At 37.5% G+C, this 23,832-nt stretch overlaps 1 long non-coding RNA gene across 2 annotated transcripts in view; it reads left to right on the top strand.

Moving 5' to 3' along the window:
• Positions 1-23,832, top strand: part of LOC121401564 — an 85,550-nt gene that overhangs the window by 52,706 nt on the left and 9,012 nt on the right. The window contains exon 3 of one of the 2 annotated variants that reach the window (XR_005966360.1): positions 2,242-2,389. The exons of the other annotated variant lie outside the window; for it this stretch is intronic. This is a non-coding gene — a long non-coding RNA (uncharacterized LOC121401564). Of the gene's footprint in view, positions 1-2,241; positions 2,390-23,832 lie in introns of those variants that run through there. 2 annotated transcript variants of the gene reach the window in all.

Below are 23,832 nucleotides of genomic sequence, written 5' to 3'. Positions count from 1 at the left end.
GTGTTAGAGCTCAGCCCTGCCTGTGAACACTAACACCCCATAGCACACAATGGCATTCCATTGCTCAGAGCAGTCAAATGCATTCTGACAAACTGATACATTGACCCAAGCAGTAGATTCTTTAATACCTGTGTCAGGAAAATGTTCAAGACTGAAAAATATTCTGTGGGGAAAACATTGAACTGCTGGGAATCCCTCCATACTTTGATATTCATGTTATACAGTGGTGTCCCTACATCCTTCAGGATCTTTTCAAGGGGGAGGTCTCCCAAAACACTTGTGACTTCATCAGAAAAAACTGCTTCCAAGTTAAATACTACAGGGCAGATTCCCTGAAGGGCAAGTGACCTCCGCTAGCAAAGGAGATATACTCTAACGTTGCTTCACACTCTAACGCCAGGCGAATTTTCGCTCTGGCAAACGGACGTAACTCCGCAAATTCACTAAGATGCAGATTTTGCTGAATGTTACCTCAGTGCAATGGAGTGCATGGGACTTCCTCAATTTTTAATGCAAATTTTTTCTAAGTCCGAAAAAACGCTGGCGTCTTTTCCTTTTTTCAGAGTGATAGCCAGCAAAGGTCTGTAAATTTTTGTTTGGGTAACCGGGTTCCCCCCTCCACTTTCTAACATATGGCACATAAACTATACAGTGGGCTCATGTGTAGGGCAATATAACAACTCTATTTTATTTATTAAGGTTCCCGCAGCAACATATACGTCCATTCAACTTTAACTTCCCGCCATACGCAAATTAGGCAACACTAGCGCATCTTCACTTTGATTGCCGAAGTAGCGCTAGCGAAAATTCGCCAGCATTCAGTGTCCTGGACGCAACTTCGCACTTTAGGAAATTGGCGTTGTCCTATCGAAGTTACGCCTGGTGAAGTGTTGTGATGGCTGCAAAGCCAACTCTGGCGAATTTTCGCCGGTTACGGAATTTGCCCCTACATGTTTTCAGCAGTTCTACCTTCATTTAATTATATGTGGGCAGCCTGGAGCCTCTCAGCGAAGTATATTATGTTTTTAAACAAGGATGTGTACTGATACATGATTGGCCCTAAATGTTTCAGACTGCACCCTCCCTTGTGTCTAGCTATCCTCCTTATCTCCATCTAGAACATACATGTTGTAGTTTTTGTCTTGCTGAATTAAAGGACAAACAGCTGATTCTTTCCCAGTTGAGAACTAATGTATGCAGATATATTCATTTTATTCCTAGAAGCTTCCAACTCATTAACTGTTAGCTTTGGTCATCACACTCCATTTATGTGTCTGTAGAGCGGGACGGATAGATTTCTTTGCCTCTGGGCTCGCGGCAAGAGGGAGTGCAAATCCCTGCTTGACTTTTCTATTTAATCAAGTTTTGCTTCAGGATCTAAATTGTCCTGATGTTTTCTAACCAGTGTCAAGGACTTTAACCCAAAAAAGAAATTCTGCATGTTTTTGTTCTTTTAATTTTCCAGCTTAAACTTTAATAGTGTCCACTAACATTCAGCTACAATATGAACTGGATGGTGCTTGCAAAGGAATTATTTGCTTATCACCACCTACTGCCAATATATATATATATATATAAATCTAATCATGAGCCTGAAAGTGACATCTGTGCCCCAGAACTGGCAAGTGTTAATGTAAATTAATAAATGGTAGAGATTGTTTGTGAGGGTTTACATTGTTTTTTGTTATAATGATTACATATAATAATAAGTAATCTGGCTATGTATCCAGACATGATTTGCTTCGCACCATTTTTATTTAAGCAGATGTAAAATAATAAAATATGTTACTTTATATATAATTGTCTGTGGCTTCTGCTTCAAAGTGAGTAAAAATTCTGCCATAAAAAGATGGCCTAATGCTGTTGCATCCCTTCAGTTATACTCAACAGTTTATAGTTTAAAAACAGGTGCATGTGCCATAACAGTAATACAGGATCTCTTATCCGGAACCCCATTTCAAAGACAGCTCCCGCTAATGGAAAAAACTTCTCCATAGACTCCATTTTAAGAAAATAATTCAGTTTTGTTTCTTATTTGCTTTTTCTCTGTAAAAATAAAACAGTACCTCTTGTATGGAAACCAATTTTAAAGTAGAACTAAATGATGCCTATGATTAAGGGCAGGTATTCCCAAAACGTGCAAGGCTCCACTTTGTGTACTTTGAATTTTAATGTAAACTAATAATTTTTTTTATTTTGACTAAGTTGCTGCTAATCTCTTTTTTTCTTGGATAAGTGAAGCAGTGGGGGATGCTTAGGACGGTGCACCTGTTTAAGACTGGACTACAAGCTGGCGGATGGCGGTAAGTTTTGAGTGGCATTTATTCTATGAAAAAATCTAATACAAAACTTTGGCACCTAAAAGCAGTTGAAGCCCCAGAGAAATCAATGGGAACTGCACTGATACTATTGGACCCTATTTTTGCCATTCAGACTTTTAGAGGCTTTTTTGCTAGTAATTGTCTGAAAAACGAGAATTTTTAGAGGTTTTCATATTTTTGTTTAGAATGTTCAGCATTTTTTTTCATTTATACTTTTTATATTCGGATCTTTCAATAAATGACATTGCATTTGTGGTTTTAGAGAAAATGCATTTATTTGTGGTTTCAAAAACCTCTAAAACCACTAAAATGAGAATGTTGATAAATGGGCCACCCTACAAACCCTTTGCCCAGAATCAAAATAATTCACACTGTTACACTTTATACTTGGCAAAGAGTTGTCTTTTGGCCCATTTCACTGTTTAAATGGGCCAAAATTTTGTTAAAATCGTGATTTCTAGGGAACAGGGCTATGACATACTACATTACCCTTCTCTTGTCTGGCCTGTGGTCAACCATCAGCGCATGCACAGAACTGACTTGCCTTCCCCGCAACAGTGATTGTGGAGGGAGACAGCTCATCACATTCCAGTGAGCCCCAACTAGAACAAACCTGAAGGACATGGTCAACCCAACCCCAGCTGCTTTGGTAATTTTGCCAAAAAGTAATGCAAAAACAAGCATGGCATCTATTATCTGGGAAACAACTATCCATAAAGCAACATTATTATTCTTGTTATTATTAACATATGTTTATATAGTGCCAACATATTTTACAGCGTTAATAGTATGGAAATACCATATTAGAGCCCTATTTAAGCAAACAAACCATATATTTTTTCCACTGTTTTCCTTTTTCCTCCTAATCTATCAGTACCTTTCACTTGGCTAACTTAACTGAGCTGCATGAATCCATGTTGATGGCAAAAATCCTACAATGTGTAAATGTTTCTAGTAGCCAGGGTTTAAACACATGGGGGCAAATTCAAAGGGTGAATTTTCGCCAGCGAACGATCCTCCACACTTCACGCTAATACGCTAATTCACTAGGATGCAAAGTTGCGTCTCAGCAGCCGAAGTTTCCCTAGCGTTAATTTGTCAGCACAAGCATTTCTTAGTGGTCTTTCGCTAGTGTTCAATTCTGCCTATTGAAACATATAGTATAGGTAGTATGGACTTCTTTATTAGAGAAGTTGGTTAAAATGCTTGAAGTGGCCACTTATTTTTACAAATGTCCAAGGAAGCAAAATAAAGAATAAAGCTATCCTCTAACACCCTAGATATGAGCCCACCCTAAAACAAATGTGGCATACCCCACAAATTGATTTAAAAAATTAACAAATAGTTAGGACTTTTGATAAAAACGCCAGTGTTTTTTTTACAACTTTTATGAGTTTCCAGCATATCATGTTACTGACAGCTTCATCTTATCAGGTCGCCTGGTCTAAGGTTGGAGAAGGAAACGTTGGTGATAGAGGTAACGTTCTGTAAAATTTGCTCTTTAGTGAATTTGCGGAGTAACGATTGTTCATCTGAGAAAAAATTTGCCCGGTGATAGGGAGCGAACCTGCGCTAGCGATGGTCTCTTTTGCTAGTGAATTGTTGTCTGCGCTTGATAGTAAATTGGCGATGTCCCTGCGGATGAGATCTCTGGTTAATTTTCATTAGCAACGGCCACTTGGCCCTTTAGTAAATCTGCCCCATGGTCATTTCCCAAGTCTAAATGTAACTACAGCATTTAGCTGTAATTTCAGTGTCCATTAACTTGCCTTAAATGTATATTTATTCAATGAAGCTGTTAAATGCTCCCTGGAGAGACTTGTAGATTATCATGTAATTGCTTTTCTAACTGTTAGGTTGCTTTTATTCATTCAGTATTCCGTTTAATGTCCCTGTTGTGAGAATCTTAGCAGTGTTTTCTTGATACTGTTCTGAGACCTTTTTCCAAGTATTACTTCAGTTACCCCTGTCCTAATTTCTTTTCATGAACTGTTTCTTTTACAAACTCTCTCTACTAACAATAGTAACTTACAGCCAAAATGTCTTGATTGTTGTACCTGCCTCTACATATTTGGCAAATGTTTTGTGCATCAGCCAAAGGCAAACAGTCAGGAAAGAGCGAGAGAGTGAGTGATGAAAAGAACAGTATATGAAAATGGATGAAAAATAAACCAAATGAATAAAGGTAATGAACCTTTAATACAATGTGTAAACATTATGTTTGATCATACTAGAAGTGGTAAATTGTGTATATTTTATTGCTACAAAGCAACTATCTTATTCATAAATATACTATCCAGAATAAATATTTTCTTTATTTAATAGTGTGATGTAAATATAAATGCATATAAAACATGTTTATTGAAACATGGAGGGATGCATTTACAAATTGTGACGCACCGTGCTATGATTCAATGACATGTACTTGCATTTGTACTTATAAATAATGCAGCAGTGCCATTCCCAGTCACCTTTTAAAGAAAAAAAAATAATGGCCTTCTCACATCTGTTGTCTTTCTTTCAGTATCATTTTTACCTGCTATGACAGTAATTTCCAGGACAGGTGGTAACACCAGTTTTAAATCATCTCTGCTATTGATTATCTGAGCAACAGTTTAAATAGATGTGAATGATAGGTTAAAAGATGCCCATGACTACAGAATTTTTTTTTGTAATGGATTCTGTCAGCTGTAAAATGGGTAGGGTTAGATGCCAATCAAAGCATTGGCACAGTCACTGGGTACGGCCTGCCCAATTCAAAAATAAAAAAGCTTGAGTGAAGGATTAGAATGAAAAAAAACGTTGAATTTCAAAGGTTGTTTTGGCTACTTCGACCATCGAATTGGCTACTTCGACCTTCAACTACGACTTCGAATCGAACGATTCAAACTAAAAATCATTCGACTATTCGACCATTCGATAGTCTAAGTACTGTCTCTTTAAAAAAACTTCGACTACCTACTTCCCCACCTAAAACCTACCGAACACCAATGTTAGGCCATAAGCTTTCTAAGCTTTCTAAGGAAAATCGTTCGATCGATGGATTAAAATCCTTCGAAACGTTCGATTCAAAGGATTTAATCGTTCGATCGAAATAAATGCTGTAAATCCTTCGACTTCGATATTCGAAGTCGAAGGATTTTACTTTGATGGTCAAATATCGAGGGTTAATTAACCCTCGATATTCGACCCATAGTAAATGTCCCCCATAATATATGATTTATTGAAGTTCACAAAAATGACACTAACAGACCACCTGTTGTATAATCCTCCTCCAGGAAGCCAGCAGGTGGTGTAATGATGGAACTGTGACCTTGCCAGCCAAAAATACGATGGCGATGGAAAAGTCCATAACATTAGAATAAAAACCCTAAGTTTGTTGATACTTTCAAGAGAAAGCTCATAAAACCAGCCTAGCATTAATATTCCCTATACTCAGCATACATAGACTTACGGGGGAATGTAATAAAAATCGCTAACGGAAAAACTATTCGCAATGCGAAAAGTTATGCCTTTGCGCGAACAAATTTTGCTTTGTGCGAATTTAATATAGCTTTTACAGGCCCGGAAACTGTTTAGAGACCACTTCCGACAGTGAAAGACTGTTTGCGAATTTTATAGTTTGCGCCAATGCGCAGTCAATGTAATAAAACTTCTTACTGAAAAAGTCGTTATGTTTGCTCCAGAAGATTACGACACCTTCAAGCACTTCTTATGAGTGCGCAATTAAAATTCGCAATGCAATAACAGTTTAAGGAACAATATTACATTGCGAGATGTGGATTTTTAGTCGTATTGGTGCGTTAATGTATTAAAACTGTGGAACCGCCCTCTGTGCAGAGTGGATGCAGCAGAATAAAGGCAAAGGGGAGTAAATGTTCGATGCAATCAGACGTTGTCTACTTCAGATGATTTATTAGCCAAATTCTTTAAAATGTACATATGAACCATATAACCTAATTGGCAAGTCAAATACCAGTATGGTCCCTCAACCTTTAAAGCTAGAAGAACATATTAATCAATAAATATTTTTGCTTTAAAGCTGATTACTGTAAAATATTTTTAAAGTCCTTAATGGCATTAGAAAATAAAAATAAGCTTCAGACTTTTACAGAGGAACCCCTTCTCAGAATGCAAATGCTGGTTAAATATTTGTATTATATTAGTCATTCAGTGCTTCTCAACTTGGCCAATTTTTTGGATTTTTGCCTAATGCAGATATAATATTGATGTTACTAACATTTATTCCAAAGTTATAGATGTCCTTTAATGTCAAAAGGGTGCTTTGCCTGCCCCTCTGCTCAGGTGTAAACCAGAATGTAGTCAACCGATTTGAACATAATTATACAGCACCAGCTAAATAGTTAAATAATCTGTATGGAGGGCTGAAATTATTGGTCCTAATAACAAATACCATAAGCACATAAATGAGTAGCTTCAAGCTTTATGCTGTATATGGTATAGATATGGGACTTGTTATGTAATTTGGATCTTCATACATTAAGGGGGTTATTTACTAAACTCCGAATGCAAAAATCTAGAAAAATTTGTGATTTTTTTTAATAAAATCGGACTTTTGAAAAAATCACGAATTTATTAAACCCAGAGGATGGAAAAGTCAGAGTCTGAAAATCCGGCATCTCAGACCTGTCGAGGTTGCATATAAGTCAATGGGAGAAGTCCCAATGATTTTTTGATGTGCGCTGGGTTTTTGGCAACGCCCCGAAGTTTTCAGAGTTTTCAGGCAAAATTCGGAGTTTTCGGTTGAAAAATCTGAAAAAAATCGTGAAAATCGGATTAAAGATCCGAAAAAAAATGTGAAGATTGGATTTTCACGCTTTTTTCTCGGAAAAAACAAAATTTTCGGGAAAGTGTATTAATAAATAAACCCAAAAAACCCGTGCGGATTTGGTCAGCGTTTTTTTCCAGAAAATATTGAGATAAGTTCGGATTTTGATAAATAACCCCCTAAGTCTTCAAGAAAATTATGTAAATATTAAATGAACCCAATAGTCTGGTTTTGCTTCCAATGAGGATTAATTATATCTTAGCTGGGATCAATTACTTTCTGTAATTCAGAGCTTTTTGGATAATAGGTTTCCGGATAACGGATTCCACACCTGTAACTGTACTCTTTAAAAAGTAATGCATATTTGGTTTTGTAGTAAATCCGCTCACCCTCCCATTGCGAGGCTGTTTTGTTGTGTTCATAATCTTTCTTTTGAGTGGGATCTGCCATACTGTTTGTCTCTTAGTGATATTCTCCATATGAGCCAATGGTTCATAAGTAAATGAATTCCAGGGTCCTCATTTATAAACAGATGTTATACATGCTCAATTTGGCATGGGAATGGTTTATGCCAAGGTAAACAATAATACATGAATAAATGTACAGAAGAAGACTTCTTTGTACACAATAAGCACCCTGTGTTTAAGGGTGTATATCTGCTTTCTGAAGCTAGACATAGGGTCCTCGTTGTTATCTGCAAAGAGTAGGGGAAGAATAAGGGAATTTATAAATGATATCTTGATACAGACTTTATAGGCCTATTATATGTTACATAGAGACCTGAGAGCACCACACCATCACCATCAAGTCCTGGGGAGACACTTTTATGATCTTGTGGTCATTTACTTAGCGCTAAGGCTGAGGCTGGCCAGTTATTTTGGATAGCGGAATCATCAAAATAAACAGGTGTTAAAAAAAACCTGTCAGCTTCTATCCTTAGAAAATCAGGTCCTCGGGATGATATAGCAATGGTTTTTAAAATATGCCAGAATCCCTTTTAGAGGCAACTAATGTAGTTAGATCCATACTGGCTTTTATCCACTTCTGAGTGAACTGCCCCTTCCATAATGCCTCTTTTCAGTTACCACCTGCCTTTTATAGCGCTTGCTAAGGGTGCTGGGAACACGCTTCTTAAAATGCTTTTAGTGCTGTAATTTCCTTAAAAATAGATTCTGCAGATGTTATTATTACAGAAACTGCAAAAAAAAAAAAAAAAAAAAAAATTACATGGCATTGTCCCCACCAGCCTAGAAAGCACCTATTGTGACTGCATTTTAAAAGCTGAGAGAGAAAGAGGGGCAAAGCCGCACATGTGATAATGTTATTCATTGTCAGCAGGTGCATGTGTCATGCAATGTGCTGAAATTATACCCTGTATTTCACAAGTGAAGCTCATTTTATGTTCTCTTCTGTTGTTCGGATTCACAGGTGCTCCATAAGCTTCAAAAAAAAACCCACGGGCAGAGCAGCGGATTATGCTGATCAGGACCAGCTACTGAAAAGGAAAGAGAGGTTCATGTCTGAATCATAAACAGCTGTATCCTTGGCATCATTGCATTCTATTGTCACTTGTTCCTCTCTTAAAGTTACGGTCACTTTAGCCAGTTAGATGCATATTGTAAAGCCTTGGAATGCATGGAGCTATCTCTATGGGGAAGGTAGCAAAGGAAAGGCGCCTGCTAATATACAGACAAAAATGCATAAGCTCAGTCATGGACCACAAATGTATCTGCATTAACTATGCAGCCAGCAGCCTTTATACAGTAACTGGGAAGAGAGCCGTTTCCATAGGTTTAAGTGGAAATATTTTTATTGCAAATAAAGTACTGCCTTGCATAAAAAAGGGCATTAAATGGGCGGTTCACCTTAAAGTTAACTTTTAGTATGCTACAGAATGATCATTTCTAAGAAACATTTCAATTGGTCTTCATTATGTATTTTGTTTTATAGTTTTTTGGGGTTACTGACCCCCATCTAAAAACAAGTGTTCTGTAAAGCTACATATTTATTGTTACTGCTACTTTTTATTACTTATATTTCCATTCAGGCCCTCTCCTATTCATAGTCCAGTCTCTTATTCAAATCAATGCATGGTTGCTAGGGTAATTTGGGCCCTAGCAACCAGATTGCTGAAATTGCTAACTGGAGAACTGCTGAATAAAAAGCTTAATAACTCAAAAATAATAAAAAATGAAGACCAATTGCAAATTTTCTCATAATATCACTCTCTACTAGTGATGTGCGGACCCCGCAACCCCCTTCGCCACCTTCAACTGCTGGCTTCTGACTTCCGGCTTTATAGCTACACGCCTGCTTGCCTTTTGTGACATCATCAGCGGGGTGGGGCGGATCTATAAAGGGAAAAACCCAACCCGCACATCACTACTCTCTACATCATACTAAAAGTTAACTTAAAGGTGAACAACCCCTTAAACTCAAGAGATGGAAAAAAATTGCCTCTTTTTAGGTCTCAGCATATTTTTCCATAAAAAAAATCAATGCATGAGTGTCTGATATATGTGCACAGGGTTTCATTTGGAGGGGTTGAACTTTATGGACTTTGGTCTTTATTCAACCCAACTTAACTATGTAACTAAGTATTAACAGTTGCACATCAATGAATACCATGGCTAAAATTACTCAAAATAGCATGACCCTGTGTACTGTATATGATACCAAGTATTCCATTACAATGATATTTACTATAAGTGATCTTACCTTGTAAAAGTGTGCAGATAACTTTGGGGTCTCTTAGCTTGTGTACCATACACAATAGGACCTACCTATTTGCTACATCTGTAACTTGTTTAGCTATTTATAAGGGAAGAAATGAGTGGGAGCTCTGAATAAATGTGTCTATTATGTTTTATAATCCATAGTGCCCAGGTGAGTTTAAGAAATGTTTAAATATTCAAAACATACTGCCACAGTTTGCCTGAATTTACTGTACAGGTATCATTTTTTAGAATAGTGCTAAACGAACAGCAGAAAACTTTAGGTTAGGATTTACACATCCTTTTCAACTTCATCCTTTCAGTACAAGGTCAAAAGGCAGGAAAAGTGAAACAGGCCACAAACCACAAATTTAGATCACTTTTTTCAAAAGACTATTAGCGTGGTGCAGGAGACGCAACATATAATCAAAGGTAATTCCAAGAATCGCAATGGGGGGCTGCATTGATAGGCAAAACAGGTTTAAAAAAAATCAGGTGCAAGCATCACCGACTTCTGAAACACTCGTGTCTCGTTTATGTTAAGACAGTAACACACATTTAGATGTTGCAGACAGGACCCCCTCAGAGTCATAATTGGTACACTGCACTAGAGTTCATAAATTAACCCTACAGTTTATGACCGATGTATGATATAGAGCCTGTAGTCTAAATATGGAGCACAAAACCGTTGCATACAATGTGCATGAGGCACATCACACAGGGCATAGTGTAATAAGTACAAAGGGGCAGATTTACTAAAGGGCGAAGTGGCTAATGCTAGCGACTTTTCACCAGAAATCACATCCGCAGGGATAGACGACAATTCGCTAGCGAAAGAGACTGTCACTAGCATTCGTTCTCACTCTATCACCAGGTAACTTTTTGCTCAGACGAATGGTCGTTGCTCCGCTAATTCACTAAAGTGCGGATTTTACTGAACGTTACCTCTTTCACCAGAGTTGACTTCGCCACCTCAGACCAAGCGAACTGCTACAATGAAACTAGATCTTCCTCAGTCTTATGTCACTTACATCATGTCCTGTCTCACGCAAATGCACTAAAGTTGAAAAAACGCTTGTGACTTTTCCTTTTTTTAAGCTGGATTGCCTGCAAAAGTCCTAACTTAAACTTTTTTTGGGTTAACATTTTTCCCGAGACATTTGAGAGCCATGGAAGATTCATTTTACAGTGGGCTCATGTCTAGGGCATTATCTGATCTCTTTTGTCTTTATTAAGGTTCCTTGGACATTTGTTATAAAAAGTGGCCAAAAAGTGGCTTTAAGCATTTGCACCAACATCTCTAATAAAGACGTCCATACAATTTTAATGTACACGCCCTATTCAAATTGACCTAAGTGTAAGATCACTAGTGACTTTTCGCTAGGCATAATCGAACGCTAGCGAATCTTCGCTATGAAATGCTCGCACTGAAGAAGTATCGATAGCTAAACGTTGCCAGCGTTTGGCACCCAGAACGCAATTGACATTTTAGTGAATTAGCGTAGTGGTAACAAATCTGCGCTCTGGCGAAGTGGTGCAAAGTGTGTGAATCGGTCGCTGGCGACAATTCCGCCTTTAGTAAGTCTGCCCCAAAGTCTGAACCAGGTCTATTGGTTACTAGATCTTGTACAAACTTTGCAACTTTTATTACACTACCCCTTATGTCTGCTGCCTGAGACACAGCATGTAACCTGGGTTTGGTTTAGTGCATGAGACACTGGAAGAAATCTGTTTTGTGCATGAGACACTGGATGAAATCTGTTTTGTGCATGAGACACTGGATGAAATCTGTTTTGTGCATGAGACACTGGATGAAATCTGTTTTGTGCATGAGACACTGGATGAAATCTGTTTTGTGCATGAGTCACTGGAAAAAAATCTGTTTTGTGCATGAGACACTGGATGAAATCTGTTTTGTGCATGAGACACTGGATGAAATCTGTTTTGTGCATGAGTCACTGGAAAAAAATCTGTTTTGTGCATGAGACACTGGTTGAAATCTGTTTTGTGCATGAGACACTGGATGAAATCTGTTTTGTGCATGAGACACTGGATGAAATCTGTTTTGTGCATGAGTCACTGGAAAAAATCTGTTTTGTGCATGAGACACTGGATGAAATCTGTTTTGTGCATGAGACACTGGATGAAATCTGTTTTGTGCATGAGTCACTGGAAAAAAATCTGTTTTGTGCATGAGACACTGGTTGAAATCTGTTTTGTGCATGAGACACTGGATGAAATCTGTTTTGTGTATGAGACACTGGATGAAATCTGTTTTGTGCATGAGACACTGGATGAAATCTGTTTTGTGCATGAGTCACTGGAAAAAAATCTGTTTTGTGCATGAGACACTGGTTGAAATCTGTTTTGTGCATGAGACACTGGATGAAATCTGTTTTGTGCATGAGACACTGGATGAAATCTGTTTTGTGCATGAGACACTGGATGAAATCTGTTTTGTGCATGAGACACTGGATGAAATCTGTTTTGTGCATGAGTCACTGGAAAAAATCTGTTTTGTGCATGAGACACTGGATGAAATCTGTTTTGTGCATTAGTCACTGGAAAAAATCTGTTTTGTGCATGAGACACTGGATGAAATCTGTTTTGTGCATGAGACACTGGATGAAATCTGTTTTGTGCATGAGTCACTGGAAACAATCTGTTATGTGCATGAGACACTGGATGAAAACCTGTTTTGTGCATAAGACACTGGATGAAATCTGTTTTGTGCATGAGACACTGGAGGAAATCTGTTTTGTGCATGAGACACTGGATGAAATCTGTTTTGTGCATGAGTCACTGGAAAAAATCTGTTATGTGCATGAGACACTGGTTGAAATCTGTTTTGTGCATGAGACACTGGATGAAATCTGTTTTGTGCATGAGACACTGGATGAAATCTGTTTTGTGCATGAGACACTGGATGAAATCTGTTTTGTGCATGAGACACTGGATGAAATCTGTTTTGTGCATGAGTCACTGGAAAAAATCTGTTTTGTGCATGAGACACTGGATGAAATCTGTTTTGTGCATTAGTCACTGGAAAAAATCTGTTTTGTGCATGAGACACTGGATGAAATCTGTTTTGTGCATGAGACACTGGATGAAATCTGTTTTGTGCATGAGTCACTGGAAACAATCTGTTATGTGCATGAGACACTGGATGAAAACCTGTTTTGTGCATAAGACACTGGATGAAATCTGTTTTGTGCATGAGACACTGGAGGAAATCTGTTTTGTGCATGAGACACTGGATGAAATCTGTTTTGTGCATGAGTCACTGGAAAAAATCTGTTATGTGCATGAGACACTGGATGAAAACCTGTTTTGTGCATAAGACACTGGATGAAATCTGTTTTGTGCATGAGACACTGGAGGAAATCTGTTTTGTGCATGAGACACTGGATGAAATCTGTTTTGTGCATGAGACACTGGGTGAAATCTCTTTTGTGCATGAGACACTGGATGAAATCTGTTTTGTGCACGAGACACTGGGTGAAATCTGTTTTGTGCATGAGACACTGGATGAAATCTGTTTTGTGCATGAGACACTGGATGAAATCTGTTTTGTGCATGAGATACTGGAAGAAATCTGTTTTGTGCATGAGACACTGGATGAAATCTGTTTTGTGCATGAGACACTGGATGAAATGTGGATTTAGGTGCCACATGCCATTTTTGCCTAGTGCATGACAATAATCTAAATATAGTGCATGAGACAATAACATACACTAAGAGCTTGGTGCATGAAACATAACATGCCGTCTAATGGCAAAAGTTGCAACCAGGTCTATTACACAGCAACAAATGAGCAGGTAGAATTTACTGGTCATCTGTTTAAAATCAAACTTCTGTTTGTTTTTTTTTTATGTATTAATAGACATGGTGCAAACTTTACAAGATATATTGCATTACTCCATAATTCTGCTGCCTGAGATGCATGTAACCAAAGTTTGGTGCATGAGACACAGAATACAATCCATGTATGGTACATATGGCTTTGGGAGGGTAATGTGAAGATATACAATCTTTATGAGAAGGGTTATACAGGTATGGGAGCTGTTATCCAGAAGGCTGGGGGTTTCCATATTCTGGATCTCCATAGCTAAAGTCTACTTAAACATTATTTAAACCAAATAGGACTATTTTGCTTCCAATAAGGATTAATTATATCTTAGTTTGGATCAAGTACAAGGCACTGTTTTATTATTACAGAGGGAAAAGGAAATCGTTTTTAAAAATTTGAATTATTTGATAAAAATGGATTTTCCCTAATTTGTAAACTTCTAGATAACGGGTTTCTGCATTACAGATCCAATACCTGTACTTTATTTTTCTGTGTAAAACATATACTATAAGTTACCATGCATCTTCTGTCTGCCTAGATTTATCAGTTTATTGATATGAGTGGGTGCTGCCAGAAGAAAAATAAGGGGGTTATTTATCAAAGTCTGAATCTAACTCAATATTTTCTGAAAAATCAAAACTTCAAGGGTTTTTTTCACTTATTTATTAATATACTTTCCCGAAAATTTGGTTTGGGGGGAAAAATCTGAAAAAATCATGAAAAATACGAATTTTACAAATTTTCCAGAATTTTTGCCCGAAAACTTTGGATTATTGCACGAAAACCAGTGCAGATCAAAAATTCTTTGGGACTTCTCCCATTGACTTAAAGTATATGCAACCTTGGCAGGTCTCGGGGTATAATACTGTAAATTGCAAAAAAAATTGTGTTTTTTTAAAATTCTGAATTTATACTACTCATTTTTCAGATTTTCTGCATTCGGAGTTTAATAAATAACCCCCTAAGACTCGTTCTCTAATGGCAAGATTGTACTGATAACTGGTGAAATGCATATTTATATATATACTGAATAACACATTTCACGCTAAACATTTCTCACTCATATAATCACCCTTGTTTTACTCAGGATGCTCTGTACAATGTTGTTGAAAGAATCAAACTCATGCCTAAATGAGTCCTGTGACCTACTATAAGCCATATATCATACTAGCTATAAATACTATTTCATATTGATAGGCATTCAATGACTTTGTAATTGCTAATCTATATATTATAGATACAGGTATGGGATCTGTTAACCTGAAACCCATTAAACAGAAAGTTTCTAATTATGGGAAGGCCATTTTCCGTAGACTCCATTTTATCCAAATAATTAAAATGTTTAAAAATTATTTCCTTTTTCTCTATAATAATAAAACAGTACCTTGTACTTGACCCAAACTAAGATATAATTAATCATTATTGGAGGCAAAACCAGCCTATTGGGTTTATTTAATGTTTAAATGATTTTCTAGTAGACTGAAGGTATGAAGATCCAAATTACAAACCAGGTCTTGAGCATTCTGGATAACAGGTCCCAGAACTATACTTTTGGTTTAGAAATATGAATGGCTGGTACAGTCCAGTATCCCACTTAATAAAATAAAATTCCGGATTGGTTACTGTATGTTGCTAGTGCCTACCCAGTGTCTTAAGGACATCTGTTCCAAGAGAAATCATGCATAAAAATTGCAGAAATGTTCAGCCGCATTTGCTATAAAATCTATGTAGATTGTACATGGGGCCTGTTGCCTCTCAGAGCACAACTAAACGTGTTGAAAGATTTTTCCTGCACAGTGGGACAACATTGTTATATGGAATTACATGCCGAAAAATAACGCAGGAACATTAAGAGAAGATTGCAAGGGATCGAAACAAGTAAAACTCCTTGCAGATTGCTGTTTATTTTCTTCTTTGTGCTTTGTGATATAACGAGTCGATGTACTCTTCATTTAAAGTCATTATGATATTTTGCTGAAAATAACACAATCTCAAGTCAGATGATTGTCATACACAGCAGACAAAGGAACTCACCATGGAAGGATAATAGGTACACACAATTTCTTCTAATTCTCTACAATACTCCAATAGGTATTTCACAAAAGTTTGCTGGGAGGCAAAAGGAAGCAAATGCAAATATAAAAAATAGACAAGTGACTAAATCCTCATTTCTCCATATGACATTTTTGCACAATGCTACTATATTGAGCAAGGTATATCAGTGCAGGTCTATCCATATCATTTCCTTGTAGCTTTGTGCTGACATTACATTATTATAACAAGCAGAAGACTTTCAAAACATTATTGCGGAAGGGAGGGATTTGTTAGGCAGTTTACTATCAGGGTTTCATGAACAATTCTAGCAGATGGCTGTTGGAAAAAAGTGTTCAGCAGCCATTAATATTATGTGGAATACTCACCTGGACTTGCTGAGTAATCAGTGAAGACGTTTCACTACTCATCCGAGCAGCTTCTTCAGTTCAAATGACTGGTGTGGGAAGTTCTCGACATATAAACTCTTCACTGTCACCTCTTTGAAGAGTTACAATGTGCCATTGTGATTGGATTAGTGGAAGAATTTATATGCCGAGAATTTCCCACACCAGTCAGTTGAACTGAAGAAGCTGCTCGGATGAGTAGTGAAACGTCTTCATTGATTACTCAGCAAGTCCAGTTGTTTTAAGATTTACCTATACTAGATATGCCATGACCTGGATGAATGAAAATCTTCATAGTGGAATACTCACCGTTATTCTATAGAATGAATTTGGTCAGTTAGTTATGCTCATTCAAGCAAAAGACATATAGAATATGTAATTATGGCTTATTGAGATGCACAATTAAAAGGTAAATAAATAAACAAAAAAAACACATAAAAATGAAAAAGAATACTAACAGAAAGCCAAGTTAATACTAAGATAAACATTCTGTTTCAGCAGACTTTGAAGGTAGAAAGAGAAGGCATGTTGAGGGTAAGGGTGCAGAAAGGAAGGGCAGGGGTGCAGCGGGAAAGAGTAAGGATGCAAAAGGGAAGGGTAGGGGTGCAAAGGGGAAGGGTAGGGGTGCAAAGGGGAAGGGTAGGGGTGCAAAGGGGAAGGGTAGGGGTGCAGCAGGAAAGGGTAAGGATGCAAAAGGGAAGGGTAGGGATGCAAAAGGGAAGGGGAAGGGTGCAAAGGGGAAGGGTAGAAGTGCAGCAGGAAAGGGTAAGAGTGCAGAGGGGAACTGTAGTGGTACAGATGTCTTTCAAGACTAAAAGAAAAGTTGCTTCTGAAATGATGGCTGGAATGAGCTTATGAGAAAACATATGGGGTAAAGGTCAAAATCAGAATATGGGGAGCACGAAGGAGTGTACAGGTATTGGGAGATTATAGCAGAAATTTTGGTAGTACTTGTAATATTGGGGGTCAACTGTAAATCACCAGTGGGGAAACATACGTGTCGCTGCTAATTTCGGAAAACTTCAGGCAACTTCGTAACTTGAATATTTCCCCACCGGCGATTTGCATCTTAGCCAGTGAGAAGGAAACAGGGAAAATGTTGTCGCTCGTGGTAGCCAAGATTTATCCTGGGCAACAAAACATCCCATGTGCCATTGACCTCAAGTATATGAAATTAATTTGAGAGGAAAGAGAGATCTAGTGATTGAATATGTGTAGATATGGGACAGCGATCAATCAATATTTACAACACTGATGTCTTGGGGAATGGTCCACATGGTACTTGAATTCTATTCAGTTCAGAAAGCATAATTCACAGAGATCATACAATTTATCTGTGGTTTTCTAACAAATAAATGTGTTTGTGTGCAGGTTCATTGGCTTCTGTTAATATAGCATGTGTGAATGTGGTAAGTACCTTAGATTGTAAGCTCCACTGGGGCAGGCACTGATGTGAAACATGTATAAACTCTTTAAAGGAGAAGGAAAGCTACTGAGGCATTTTATTGCCAATAGATTAGCTGCAATAGTGCAAGCTAGAATGCTATAGTTATTCTGTAGAATGTTTTACCATACCTGAGTAAAAAGCTCTGAAACTCTCTGTTTGTTTAGGATAGGAGCTGCAGTATTAACATGGTGTGACATCACTTCCTGACTGAGTCTCTCCTTGCTCTGGGCTCAGATTACAGTAGAGAAGGGAGGGGGTGGGGAAGAGGAGCAAACTGAGCATGCTCTTACCCAGGGCAATGAGGTTGAAGCTGAAGGCAGGAAGTCTGATACAGAAGCCCATGTGTACACAATAGAAGGAAAGAAATGCAGTGTTTCTTTTGACAGGGGACTCAGAGCAGCACTACTTTGGGGGTTTACTGGTATATTTAGATGGACCTTTCTGATAAGGCTTACTTAGTTTTAACCTTTCCTTCTCCTTTAAATCCCTTTGGAATATGTTGGCACTATATAAATGACTTATAAAATGAAGAATATATCTGTATAAGAAAGGCAATACAATAGTCAACCAACAGTAGAAATGGCAGCAGATTCACATCTGATGGTTGGTAGTGAGGAGGTACCGGCTGGCTCTTTGTGGAAGACTAGTGATTTTGTTGTTGTAAGCCTATTTGCAAGACAACAAGTCACAGTCTGCCTCACAGTACCCAGCAATATCAACAACACCGAAGAAAATGGAAAAGATCCTGATCCATAGCCATGAAATATCTAATTCACGTATTTCATTCGTAAACAATTTATTCACTTATTTGTATATTGAATTGTTGTATTAATTGCTTAGGCAAAGTGTGGAATTTTTGTGCAAGCTACTTTCTTAACAATAGAGTTTCTGCATGAGAAATAGTTTCCAAATTCAAGGACTTGTAGTGCCTGACCTCTAAATAATACATAGGTCTAATAATGATATATGCATTGTATAACAAGTCTGTGTTCCCTGTCCTCAATCCACAGGGACGTTACCTCTTGGTATTCTATACTGCACTCTCCTTTGTCTATGCCAAGTTCTGTACAATAACTGGGACACTCAGAATAGCACTCTTTTATTACAATATTGTTTGTGGAAGCTTCAATAACATATAGCTTTTATTGCTTGCGTTTGTACAAATATTATGTTTTCTGCTATTGAAATCATTCTAATTCAAAACTCTAGAACATTCTTACCTTGACCCATATTAATACAACTGTCTTTTAGTAAATCTGTTTATGCAATGTTCTAATAAGGTGCCTGTAATGTGCAACTGCCAGAATGGCAGAGTAATTTAGGGTCCGATTTGTGATGAGAATTGCTAACCCCCAAAAAATTGCCCACTTTCTATTCATTGATATGGATTTTTAAAAACATATTTTTAATTCTAAAAATAACATACAGTAATAAGTGGGTGATTTTTTTTCTATGATCAGCTCACTCACATTTTGATAAAACTGCCCCTTAAAATCTTTTATGTATTTCAAGCAACATTTAAACCATGTTTACTTAAATACTACTTACTTTTACTAAATACTTACAACAAAGCAAAAATTAGAAACAAAATCCCTAAGGAAAGGAATAGATAATAATAAAAATGTAGCCTCAGAATGAATCTGGTTAGCAGGGAGATGAGAAAGGCAAAGAATTAGAAATACTTCTAAATAATGTGTGTCAGGGAGAGCATTTTAGAGAATAATGAAAGTATTTCAAACAATATGAGACTCTCAGTCAGGGTCAGACTGGGGGGCCTATATATAGATATGCCCCTGGGTTATATAAAGTAACTAATATATTGCATTTGCCATAGACCTCTCTGGGAGCCAAAGCATTTTCTTGCTGTAATATTCTTCTGCAATCATTGCAATGACAAATTGCCTTTTGTGAAATAAACAATCCAGGGAGAAAGAAAACCCTGTGTTGCCCCATTTCAGAGTTAATTAACCCTCGATATTGGAACGATTCGAAGGATTTTAATCCATCGAACAAAGGATTTTCCTTCGATCAGAAAATTGTTAGGAAGCCTATGGGGACCTTGCCCATAGGCTAACATTGGCCTTGGTAGGTTTTATTTGCCGAAGTAGGGGGTCGAAGTATTTTTTAAAGAGACGGTACTTCGACTATCGAATGGTCGAATAGTCGAACGATTTGCAGTTCGAATCGTTTGAGTCGAAGTCGTAGTCGAAGGTCGAAGTAGCCTATTCGATGGTCGAAGTAGCCATATGCGACCATTCGAAATTCAAATTATTTTTTTCTTCTATTCCTTCACTCGGGCAACACAATGTTTTATTCTCATAGCTTTAGAAATGAACGGGGGCATTTAATGTACTGGGCAACAAAAACAGAGTCATTTGGATGCACTTTTGACTTCAACGCCTTTTTGTTCTATAAAATAAGACTGTTTGTTAAAAAGGTTCCTAGAATGACAAAACTGGAAATATTTCACACTAAATGACAAGGGATGTCAGACTCAAAAAGCCCTACATTTATTGCAAAATTCAACCTAGTTGCATGAATTTATTGTTCATAATAGCTGGGTAAATGGCAATCTGACATCCCTACAGTATAGGGAATTTACTACTGAAAGGTTATGACTGATGAAGGCTCCTTCCCCCGGCTTGGCTGAGTGGTTTGTCACCAAATGTCTATTTCTGCTTTCTTGTTTTCATCGAGCTAGCTCTGTCCTTTCTCACCAACTTGTTTCTGATCGACTTAGTCATTGCTTTTGTTCATACTGGATGTTAAAGCAATGAGAGGTTGTGTTTGAAACCGCCATGGACATCAAACCTTGAGTGAAAGAAAGATAGCTGTGCTAATTAGCCCGGCATTCAAAAAGGATATGAAGTGAAGTTAATACCTACCAGTGATTTTCAAAGGAAAACAATTATAACTCAATTTGGCTGTATTTTTGTATTGCAAAAAAAAAAACATTAAAAAATTGAGCTGATTCATTCGTAATCATTGTCCCTTCTGTATCACACACTTGACCATCATTTCTCACTAACGTGTCTCTTTTTTTCAAGATGCTGCAAGAAGGGGGGGGGGCATGGTCTGAGCACATATAAAATGGGAAATTCTATGTATTCGTGTGTTCCTGTTTTAGCAATTTCCAACGGCTCCCAAATCTATGAATATACAGAATGCTACAAATAGAATTAGGTAAATAGATCCATGTAATGTGTAAAATATCTTGAATTCTTCTTCTGCGTGCACTTGATAACACTAGAAAACGTATAAACGTGGCTGATTACATTTTTATCTGTGATGTGCTGACAAGCCTCTGTATCAATTTCCGCTAGACTGCTGAATAGAAACATTCATGTCATTCAACTAACAAGTCATAAGTGAGCGACACAGAGAATATATTTTATATTAGCTTGGCAATGTTTTGCTTCCAATAAGGATTAATTATATCTTAGTTTGGCTCAAGTACAAGCTACTGTTTTATTATTACAGAGAAAAAGGAAATCATTTTAAAAATTTGGATTATTTGGATAAAATGGAGTCTATGGGAGACGGCCTTTCTGTAATTCGGAGCTTTCTGGATAACGGGTTTCCAGATAACAGATCTCATACCTTTATATTAATAAACACATAGATGGCGAATTATGGGATTTCATAGGAATTTTATAGGATGTTGTAGGAACAAAATCTCTTGCATGACAAGATCAGATAAACACTGACCTACAAAATCTGATCAAGATCTCCTGTATAATTTAACCCTAAGAGCCCCATTTATTAAAGGTTGCATTGGTATTAGAGCTTTTTTCAAACCACGATTAAACTTATTTTCTCTAAAACCAGGAATTTCATGAAAGTTATTTGAAGATCTGAAAATAAAAAGCACAAAAAAAGGAAAGCTCCAAAAAAACCTTACAATAACCTTTCATTTTTAGTGAATGAATTAATGGATCTTCGAAAAACCTCTAAAACCTTGAATGAAAAAAAAAATTGCAGTTTCCATTGACTTCTACATGACCTTGACAGCTTTTCTTTTGTATTTGTGTATTTTATAGCTTGGGCACTTGGTAATGATGATTGTTTGCTCAAAAAGCCCAAATTGGAAAAACTGACATTCTCCGAACATTCTTAAATCAGCCCCTTAGAGTCCTTATTCTTAGAAATGGAAAAAAAGGTTACCTTTAACAGTACTTCCATGTTGATTTGCCCAACTGGTTACTGCATATTCAGAATGCTTCTCTTTGCAATAATACGGTAATTGCTTCACACTAATTCCTTCCTTTTGGAACACCATTTCTAGAAGTATATGCGTGCTACTGAATGCTTGTCAAAATCTGTCAAGCCAGGTAACTTTTGGACTTTATTTTTCTTTATTCTTTTTTTGCTTCTCATTCTTTGGACTATAGCTTTGACACTTTTGTGTTCATTAAGTCTAACTTTACCTTGCGTGGATGTCTGGCCAATATATATAAGAACTTTTGGACTTTATTTTTCTTTATTCTTTTTTTGCTTCTCATTCTGTGGACTATAACTTTGACACTTTTGTGTTCATTAAGTCTAACTTTACCTTGTGTGGATGTCTGGCCAATATATATAAGAACACAGGGACAAGGTGGGATGTATCAGTGGGCTGAAGCATGGCGAAAATATGTGGAAGTGCAAAAAGTGTGTTTAGGTGCAAGTAGCTTTAATTGATGGTGCATAGAGATTTGTCACTATTCTTATTAGGCTAGTGGACTCTGGTGATGTTATTATTGTCATTAGCATTTTGTACAGACCATATCTCAAGCCTTCCTCCCACCTTATCTTAAAGCATTTGGTACAATTGCCCCATGCCACATACATTAGTTTAATAAGGGGAAGTGTTGTATTTACCAGTTGTAGCCATCCAAATGGTAGGGTTGTTGGGCACATCCAGTGTTACATACAGTCATTTTCCCTTGCTAGGTATAATAGGCATCTTTTGCAGTACTGAATTGTGTAATGATTCCCAAAAGACATATTGTAGGGGAACACTGTTGGAAAATGCCATTTTTTTTTAGATTTGTTTGATGGTTTCAATCATTTTTGGAGCTAAGTTCACAGTACCATACCATATGACAAAATCCAGGGTCCTCTGATTTTACATTTGTGACAGTGGTTGCTGGGTTACCTCCCCTTTGTCTTAGCTTTCTGGAGGTAATGTTCAATTCACATTTTTATAATGCTCTGTCTCATTCTTCCTATGGCAAGGTCTGCATCTCCTACTTTTTTTTAAAGGCACTAGTTAAAGATCTTTATAGAATAAAACAAAGTTGCTTCAAAGATTGGTTGATTGTAAAGACAATACCATTAGTACCAAACTGGGTGAGGAAGGCATGTCTAAGCTGGAAGTACTGGAAGAACTTGGTTGGTTCAGGTAATAAACTGGGTAATCTCCAAATGGCCAGTTAGGTATATAACACAAGTGGGGTAAGAGGGAATTGGCCCATAGGGGCATATGAGGCAATGGCCAGGGGATATTTAGTAGATATAACTCAGAGGCCTCTCTTCATGGGGTATATTGTCGCCAGCGACCGCTTTGCACACATCGCAACACTTTGTCAGGTGCAAATTCGCTACCACTACGCTAATTCACTAATATGCAAAGTTGCGCCCTGGGCGCCAATCGTTGGTGACTTTTCACTAGTGTTACTTCGGCAGTGCGAGCATTTCATAGCAAAGATGTGCTAGCGCTCGTTTGTGCCTAGTGAAAATTCGCTGTTGATCTTGCGCTTAGGTTAATTTGGATACTGCGGGTAATTTAACGTTGTATGTTCATTTTTATTATAAATGTTGGTGCAAACTACTTTTTCTTACAAATGTCCAGGGAACCTTAATAAAGACAAGAGAGTTAATATAATGCCCTACACATGAGCCCACTTTAAAATGAATGTTCCATATGTTATGAAATTTCTGGAGAAAACTGGTTACCCAAAAAAGTCTGGACTTTTGCAGGCAATTCTGCTTCAAAATGAAAAGTCGCTAGCGTTTTTGGAACTTTAATGCCTTTTCGGCACACAGGATATGGTGTAAGTGACAGAAGATTGAGGAAGAATTAACTTCTTTTTAGCACTTCGCCTGGTCTGAGGTGGAGAAGTCAACTCTGGCGAAAGAGGTAACATTCAGTAAAATCCACACTTTAGTGAATTTGTGGAGTAGCACCCATTTGCTGGAGTGAAAATAAGGCTGACGATAGGGTCCGAAACTGCTAGTGACGGTCTGGTCCGCTAGCAAATTGGCGCTTGCACCTGTTAGTGAATTGGCGAT

Source organism: Xenopus laevis, chromosome 3L (assembly GCF_017654675.1).
Source record: "Xenopus laevis strain J_2021 chromosome 3L, Xenopus_laevis_v10.1, whole genome shotgun sequence".
NCBI lineage: Eukaryota > Metazoa > Chordata > Amphibia > Anura > Pipidae > Xenopus > Xenopus laevis.
The sequence above is the reverse complement of the archived record's forward strand: the minus strand, read 5'-3'. Positions and strand labels throughout refer to the sequence as shown.